A 9705-nucleotide genomic window follows, 5' to 3' on the forward strand; every position below is an offset into this window, starting at 1 on the left:
GGTCGGCAGCGCGCGCTGGGGGGAGGTGTCACTACAGCGCGTGACCCGAGCGGACCCGCGCGCGCGCTGCGGCCGCGAGCCGGCCTCGCTTCCCACCGGATCCGGAAGGGCTTACTACTGGCCGCTCGGCCGGAAGTGACGCCGTGGCCGGTGGGGACTTGGCAACGAGCCTTGCGCACTACGGGGCGGGGCTGGCTGGGCTCCCGGGGATAATCCCCCGCCCCGGGGTGTGGGGCCGCGGCGGAGCGGACCCCGGAGGGAACCACGTGTCCGCTCCGGCCGGGCTGCCTGGGGCCCAGGCGCTGGGCTGAGCCGGCGGAGGCAGGAAGGGGAGAGGCCTCGGGCCAAGCTACAAGGACACGTGCGGGGGAGGCCGGAGGAAACCGGGCTTCCATCAGTGCCCGTGGCCCCGGAGACCCCCCAGCTGGGCAGCCCGGGGGTCGCTACTCCTGGGCTGGGGCGAGGCAGCAGGCGCCGCTTGAGGGTGCTCAGAAGAGCCGTTGGTGAGCTCGAGCGTGGGGTCATTTCTCCGTCCCCTGCACGTTGAGGGCTGCGAGGGGAGAAAGGAGGAGATGCTCAGCAGGAAAGGGAAGGGGAATTGCCCCTCTCCCCAATGAATACATATCCTAAAGAGGCTCCCTGAGCCAAGGAGACGACTCACTTGATACCAGCACCATACGACCTCGTGCCCAGAACCAGTTTGATTCCTCCTCTTCCTTAACTACCCCCTGAAGGCCTCCTGCAGAGGTGATATTGTAACAGATCAGGGAGCCAGTCTCAGAAGGTCACAATGATGCAACACTTAAATGCAATGGCCCTTCCCTGGCTAGGAGACTCCAAGGTGCTCAGTTCCTACCCTTTAAGCCTTTTGTTCCTGCCTCCACTGCGTAGACGAGCACTTTCTCTAGATTGTTGTAGCTGTATTTCAAATACATTTTGAAAGAGGCAAGATGTCTCACTTCACTCTTGGCCCCATGTCCTATGCCAGGACGTTCTCCGTTCATGCTGCTATTGACCTGCACTGAGATTGGCGCATGGTGTTCCTCCTACCTACAGTTCTCTCTCTCATGCTCTCTGGCCGTTGGAGAACTCAGAAAGAGTGGAAATTCAGGAATCGTAAAAATAAATGCTACTTCAAATGTAGCAGTCACTGTTTATGCCCCATACTTTCCACTTACCTATAAGCATAAAGCTCTCCCACTTATAGGATATCCTGCAAACAAAATCCCACTGTGGGATGGTTGCTGTGGAGTGGAATACAAAAGACATGATTTATTAAGGAATAGTTGCTTACTCGGTATTCCTGCTAAGAAAGGTTATAGAGAGAACTGGGAAAGGTGTGGGCAAATACCAGATACTTGATTTTCCAAAATCTCACTGTGCTCTACCAGCAATGCTGCTTCTGAGGAAGAGAAGAGTATGGGATACCTTGGGTACCAGGATACCCCTGGTAACATTCACCTGGAGACTATAATGAAGGAGCTTCCAAATTGCCATGTCCTCTTGTCCTGGTACCGCCTCACCAGCTGCTCCTCTTGCCCACGTCTGTCTCTGAGGTAGAGTGCTCCCCGCCCACATTAGATAGATTCCCAACAATTAACATATCCTAACCAGGGTAGTAGTAGCTGTGTCTTGAATTAAACTGTTAAAGAGGGCGCACACACACAACACCAAACCAAACCAATTTCTCTCTCTCAGGAACAGCCTGAAAACTTGTTAGAAGGTTTCGAAATATACTGAGCAGTTGAAAGGTTTGAAAATATACATACCTATTTCCTTCCTATGTATACCTACAAACCCCCACTCTAAACAGTAACATTTGCTTCTTGGCGGTGAAGCCAGGCTCTTTGGTTTGATAGCCCCAGACAGTGGGTGTGATTAGGATACTGCGCTGCCCGCTGAGTGATGGTGTCAGAGTGCCACACAAAATTATCCCAGCAGCGTCAATCTCCCCCACCCCCCCATTTTGTACAAGCCCCAAATCTTTCCCTACAACAGAGACCCCGGTTCAAAAGGTCACTGGATGTTGTTCTCCAGGAGGCTTAAGTGAATGAAGACCCATCTCCCAAGTGCGTGAATGCACCAGCTGAGTATGGCAGGGGGAGTGGAGGGAAACGGGCTGCTCACCTGCCTGTAGTCAAGGGTCAACTGAAAAGGAAAGAAAAAGAGAACAGAATAAACCAGGGGAAGGCAACCTATGGCACGCACGCTGATTTTCAATGGCATGCACACTGCCTGGGTCCTGGCCACCGGTCCGGGGGGCTCTGCATTTTAATTACATTTTAAATGAAGCTTCTTAAACATTTTAAAAGCCTTATTTACTTTACATACAACAATAGTTTAGTTATATATTATAGACATCCAGAGAGAGAGCTTCTAAAAACGTTAAAATGTATTACTGGCACGCGAAACCTTAGAGCGAATAATGAAGACTCCGCCCAGCACTTCTGAAGGTTGCTGACCCCTGGAATAAACCCTGGCCTTGTCTGAGTTCAGCCCTCCGCTGGCTGCTGCAAGGTGGGGTGGCCTGGTCTGGGGCTATGCACAGCTCAGACAGGGCTTGCCTCAGGACTGGCCTGGGAATGCCTCTGCAGACAGGCAGCCATCACCCCACAGGGCTCGCCACCTTCTCCCTGGACATGAGCTGGCACGAATTCCCCCAGGCCGGGGCCAGTTACAGCTCCCTGCACGGCTGGTCTCAGAGCAGTACGGTAGGGGGGTTACTGGGCGTCCACAGCTCAACCCCTCCCTGCTGCTCCACTCACTTTCCTTCGCTGGGATCTCTGTGGCTGTCTCTTGTTCCCTGGCAGCAGGTTTCTGATCTCCCAGACCACTCTCCACAGCACCCGTCTCTGGTGCTGCCAGCTCTGCTTGGCCTCACTGCCCCCCTATCTGGGTGGGATAAAAGCAGGTACACAGCCTGTTCTCCCCGTCTCGGGAACCAAGGTCAGGGGAGCTCTCCTCCCGTGTGCTAGGAGGGTGGGTGTTTACTGTGTGTGTGGGGGGGGGGGGGGGAGAGTGAAGGCGGGGGGGCTTATTCCCTGGCAAGCCTGCATCAGGGCCGGGCCCAATCTGGCCACAACCAATGACTATTGGGAACATCCCCGTTGCTGTACAGCTGCCTGCTTCATTTTTCACGTTAGCTACAATAGGAATTGGGTTGCACTTATGAATAGGGGCATTGTTCCCCGTGCATTTAGAAACATGGTTCTCTCACAGAGAGGAGGGGATTGAAATGAGAATAAGTAGCTGAGATTTCCCCACCATAGCAGCTCACTGGCCAGCGCTGTGCTCATTCCTGGGGGCTGTGGAGTTTCTACTAGCTCCGTGTGTGCGGAAGGAGGGCTAGTTAACACTACCGCCTCTGATGTCAGCACCTCCATCAGCTGACTGCCTGTAGCTATGAGACCACACAGCAATACTAGCTTCTTGTTACTTGTAAACAAGTGTACACCATGTATTGAATTTTAGCTTGTTACCTTAATTAAACTGCAGCTGGAAAACCAGTGGAAACACATTTCACCACAAGGTAAAGTGACATTTCAGTTTTTCTGTCAATTATATGTTCTGAGTTGTGTGGCTGGAGAATAACAATAAGGTCTCACAGGTGTCTAATAACCTTTACTGTTAATTTTAGAGAGTGCTTTCAGGGGGGTATTGTACTTGATGTGGTTCTTGCGATTACCATAGCTTTTTTGTATTTATAATTTACAGCGGAAAGCTGTTCAAATGATAAGATCACCTGAGATAAGCAAAGTAAAATTGCACTAAGCTGTATTAAAAACATTTTAATTGTATATCACTATCAAAAAGACTGTCACTCGCCACTGTAATGGTGTTACTAGAATAAAACACACTTCTTGTTTTTTTTATTGATTAACTTCATTGTCACACAGTCTGGTTTCATGTAAGTCTAACGTCTGTACCAGGCAAATTAGTCGAAACAATAGTTAAGAATAAAATTGTCCGACACATAGAAAAACATAAACTGTTGAGCAATAGTCAACATGGTTTCTGTAAAGGGAAATCGTGTCTTACTAATCTATTAGAATTCTTTGAAGGGGTCAACAAACATGTGGACAAGGGGGATCCAGTGGACATAGTGTACTTAGATTTCCAGAAAGCCTTTGACAAGGTCCCTCACCAAAAGCTCTTACGTAAATTAAGCTGCCATGGGATAAAAGGGAAGGTCCTTTCATGGATTGAGAACTGGTTAAAAGACAGGGAACAAAGGGTAGGAATTAATGGTAAATTCTCAGAATGGAGAGGGGTAACTAATGGTGTTCCCCAAGGGTCAGTCCTCGGACCGATCCTATTCAACTTATTCATAAATGATCTGAAGAAAGGGGTAAACAGTGAGGTGGCAAAGTTTGCAGATGATACTAAACTGCTAAAGATAGTTAAGACCAAAGCAGACTGTGAAGAACTTCAAAAAGATCTCACAAAACTAAGTGATTGGGCAACAAAATGGCAAATGAAATTTAATCTGGATAAATGTAAAGTAATGCACATTGGAAAAAATAACCCCAACTATACATACAATATGATGGGGGCTAATTTAGCTACAACAAGTCAGGAAAAAGATCTTGGAGTCATTGTGGATAGTTCTCTGAAAATGTCCACGGAGTGTGCAGAGGCGGTCAAAAAAGCAAACAGGATGTTAGGAATCATTAAAAAGGGGATAGAGAATAAGACTGAGAATATATTATTGCCCTTATATAAATCGATGGTACGCCCTCATCTCGAATACTGCGTACAGATGTGGTCTCCTCATCTCAAAAAAGATATACTGGCACTAGAAAAGGTTCAGAAAAGGGCAACTAAAATGATTAAGGGTTTGGAACGGGTCCCATATGAGGAGAGATTAAAGAGGCTAGGACTCTTCAGCTTGGAAAAGAGGAAACTAAGGGGGGATATGATAGAGGTATAGAAAATCATGAGTGATGTGGAGAAAGTGGATAAGGAAAAGTTATTTACTTATTCCCATAAACTAGGGAATAGTTAGATGAACTAGGGGTCATCAAATGAAATTAATAGGCAGCAGGTTTAAAACAAATACAAGGAAGTTCTTCTTCATGCAGCGCACAGTCAACTTGTGGAACTCCTTGCCTGAGGAGGTTGTGAAGGCTAGGACTATAACAGCATTTAAAAGAGAACTGGATAAATTCATGGTGGTTAAGTCCAATAATGGCTATTAGCCAGGACGGGTAAGGAATGGTGTCCCTAGCCTCTGTCTGTCAGAGGGTGGAGATGGATGGCAGGAGAGAGATCACTTGATCATTGCCTGTTAGGTTCACGCCCTCTGGGGCACCTGGCATTGGCCACTGTCGGTAGACAGGATACTGGGCTAGATGGACCTTTGGTCTGACCCGGTATGGCCTTTCTTATGTTCTTATGTATTATACACGATCATCAACATCAGAGTCTGCACTGGGCAGAGGTGACAAGCACATGTTGTTTATTTTAAAAATTATATTTCTAACCCCCCTGTAAATTTCACTTTGCTATTCAGTTATTTAAGGCACATGTAGTACTGTTACATTTTTTTTTAAGGGAAAGGGTTGAGAGTCTGAATATTCTCTATTTAAAATAGAAGATTCAATAGAAATAAAATAATTGTAACAGACTCCAAGAGTCAGATTTTTAAAATGATCATGTACAGCTGCATTCAAAACTAACCTCTGCTCATACAGAGTGGGTAAATGAACATCTAACTGTCCAATTGGCATGTGCAAATGCTTGCCTGTGTGCAACCAGTGTATACAAAATTAGTGAGCAGAGTTTTGGTCCTGGAGGTGAGTTTGAGGTGGTCTGAAACCATGAGACAGGCAGGTGATGAATAATTGTAAGGGTCTTAGTGCAAACTCTAACTTTGGCCAGACGCTGGAGCATTTCACTTCCACGCAGTAGCATGATTTGGGTGGTTTGTGATGAGAAGATTAGGTGGAGGGGAAACCTGAGGCTGCAGAATTAAGCTGGAGCTCTCCTGAGCCTAGCTCGGGTTTCCCCACAAGCTTTTTGGCATGCCTGTGTCAGGTCAGGCTGGTCAGACTGCAGGAGCAGCTGGGAAGTGTCTGATCTTTTCTGCTTCTAGACTTGTCTGGCAGTAGGAAGTGCAGCAGCCCAGGAAAGTGAAAACTGATCAAGGGGAAATAGTACAAACTCAAAGGGGTGGCTGGGGTTACATTTGAATTTTGAGTGGTGGAGCAAGTTGACTCTTGTTTCATCTGAGCCATTTTGACTAATGAGCTGACGTTAACATGCTGGGCCAAATTCACTACTGATGTAAATGGGTACTGACATCAGTGGCGTGCTTCAGACCCCCAAACATTTAATTATGCCACAAACCAGAGCCATGCCTGCAACAGGGGGCGCTCTCTTGCCGGTCTGGCACCTCCTAGTGGCCCATTTGGGGATTAGCTCACCACATGCTCTGACACCCCTTCCTGTGGTTGCTCAACCCGTCGTCCCATCACTTGCTCTGTGACCTCTCTCATGCTCCGGGAGCTGTAGCACTTTCCTCTTCATGGCTTAACCCTCTGGTCAAGTCACAAACAAGCCCCCCCCCCCCATTCTGGGGTGTTATCCATCTCCTTCCAAACCATCCCTGGGAGTCCCCAGATAGGCTGCCCCTAACATGCCACTGCTACAGTGGTTTGTAGGGGAACCTATGCCTGCCCTCTACAATGGCTTCTAATCCAGGGACCCTCCCCCAGCAGCTCAAATCTCCCCAGCCTTTACTGCTCCTTCCCTGGATTGCTGCTCACACTCCTGGGACAGGCTCCTGCTCTCCCCCCTCGTACCAGGAAGTGTTTCTCCAGCTTCTTCACTGCGGGCCCCTTCCCTGCTGCCGGCTCCCGGCTTTATAGACACCGCCCCTGCTCCTGCCCAGGTGAGCTTCATCCCCAATTCAGTCTCACTGCCTCCTCGCTCTCCTCCAGGTACAGCTTATGGCTAACTGGCCTCTTTTGCCTGTATTAACCCCACCAGAGCCAGTGCAGGGTGCACACCCCATCTCTGATTGTAGGAACAGCTTGCAGCAAAACTGGGGATAATGCAAGGGCGTTGTGAGGCTAAATTCATTAATATTCCCAAGGTTCTTTGAGATGTTTGGATGGAAGGTGCAGTCAGTGCATTCTGTTAATTAATATTACTGTGTTGTGGAGATGAATCTTTAATTGTGTCTTCTGTTTGTAGCCGAGAGCAATGGAGCCTTTTTATCTGTATGACATCAGGGCTGTAACCTCCAACAAAACCATTGAGAGAATTATTTCACCCATGGCAGCTCAACTTTGTCATTTAATGATAGCAGCCGAGTGGGAAGGGGTGAATAACGAGCGCCTAGCTGATTTAGAAAAAGCTGCTGAAGAATTAGCCAAAGCTACTGAAGAACTTGCTTATGTTGCAAGAAGGTAACACTGAGTTTTAAAGAGGGCAAAATGAATTTCCATCTGTGTGTGTATGTACGTACATGTGTTATAGGTGGAGCAGGCATGGACACCTGTAGACCACATTTCTCTTGTTGCTTTTAAATTTATCCGTTTGTTCCAGGCATTCTGGTTCCCTTTGTTTTGATTTGAAGTGCCTCACACACTGGGATATGGGCGTTCTAGTTTTTAATTTTTGTCTGTGTCCATAGTGTTGCTTAACTCTAGTCTGTTGCTTTTCTGGAAGATGTCTCTGATTTTTAACTCCTCACCTGCAGTACAGCTGTCATTTCTGGCCCCTCCTTTACTAGCCACAGAGATACCTTCATGGTTGGTTGACCACCTAGTAGAGGCAGGGGAACAGTTAGTATGGGATGGGGTGCAGGCAAGCGGGGAGGGGGTTCCCCTCTTACTGGGATTGGGCAGAGGGTCCATTCTACCCCCAACCACACACTCATGTGACTGTCTTACATGTGGCTGCTGTTTAAAAACCAGAACATTTAATTAAGGGAAAGCACAATCCCACCCCCTCCTCCCCTGCCCTACATCTGCTTACCCTCCACGGAGTTCTGTTCATTGGGAGCTGGTTGTATCCTGCCTGTTCAGGTTGCCTGGCTCCTCCCTGGAGTCAGCTTTCCCAGTCCCATGCTGGCGCTGGTTTACAGCGACGCGTTTCATTAAAGGCGTCTGTGTGACCTTGCGTACCTGAGATCAGCATCCTTCTGCCAGGGTGGCTCATGAGTCCAACGAGGAGCTGCTGGCTGGGGAGATGCTGCCTGCTGCCGAATCTCTCCTCGCGTCTGGGAAAAGCATCTTACTGGTGGCCCAGAAACTTCATATTCAGCCAGACGTTCAGAGTCATCAGGAGGAACTGATTGATTCAGCAAAGAGGGTCTTAATGGAGACTGTACAGGTGAGTGTAATGCAGCTGTGTCATTTGCATGCTATAAATACACTCCTCCTCCACTAACCCTTCATTCCCTCCCAGCAGCTCTGCCTTCTCGGGGAGGAGATCTGCACAGTGGCTAATTCCCTAGGCCCATGTTTCCTGGAGTGGGGTGCATGTGGAGGATGAGGTTGTAGTGGGGAATGAAGATCAGCTGCCGGACAAGTCTGCCCTGCCCTGCCCATCCAGGAGCATTGGTAGAGTTGCCAAACCTCCAGGATTGGCCTGGAGTTTCCAGGAATTAAAGTTTATGTTGTGTGATGAAACCTCCAGGAATATGTCCAACCAAAATTGGCAACCCTAAGTGTCGGAGAAATAATAAATAATGATAGCCTCATGCTCTTGGGAGGCAAGGCACTGCTAGTGCCCCCATTGTACAGGTGGGTACTGAGAGCTTGTCTACACAGAGCGTGAGTGTGTGGCAAGTGGTGCAGAGTAAAGCTACAGTGCACTAACTGGCTGCATGGACCCCACTACTGTGCACCAGAAGTTGTGCAATGGTGCTTACGACAGAATTTTTAGTGCATGGAGCAGGGACTGTATGGCCAGTTAGTGCATGGCAGGCTAGTGCACTCTAGATGTACTGCCCAGCTGGACACGCTCTAAGCCTCAGTGTAGACAAGCCCTTAAATTACAAGCTGTTTGGAGGTGGGACTGTCATGTTACATGAGTATACAGCCGCCAGCACAACGGGGCTCTGACTCGCCACACACAGAATATATTGTAGCTCTTATATGGTCCTTTTCATCTGCAAACCCCAGAGCACTCTACAAAAGAAGGGCCGTGTTGGTACCTCCATTCTACAGCTGAGCCAATGAGGTGAAGTGATTCGCCCACAGTTCCACAGCAGGTTAGGGACTAGCCCAGGGATAGGACTTGACCCAGTGTGCTAGCCGCTCAGTTACGCTGTACCCCGAGCCCAGCCAGAACTTAGAGCAAAATGTGGTGCCCAGTTGCTTGGGGGTTTAGGGTCACCCTACTAGCAGTAATACATTTTGAATCATCTCATTGCTTTTAACCATTTTTTCCCCAAACCAACTGAAAATACGAGAACTTTGCTCCACGTCTCTCTCTATAAAGAGGTATAAAAGCCAAGGAAGAGAAGTAGTTTGGGGTTGTGGGTCGGACACGACACTGGGAGTTGGGAGATTTCTGGTGTGACCTCGGACAAGTCACTTAATCTCTGTGCCCCAATTTCCTCATGTGTAAAATGTGGTTAGTAACGCTTCCCTCGCTTTCCATAGTGTGGAGAAGCTGTGATCATCACTGCTCATGAAGTGCTGAGATGCTCTATGGGTGTTTTTGTAATGTCACGAGAGTTCTGTACTCTCA

The sequence above is a fragment of the Emys orbicularis genome, chromosome 3 (assembly GCF_028017835.1).
Source record: "Emys orbicularis isolate rEmyOrb1 chromosome 3, rEmyOrb1.hap1, whole genome shotgun sequence".
NCBI classification, from domain to species: Eukaryota; Metazoa; Chordata; order Testudines; family Emydidae; genus Emys; species Emys orbicularis.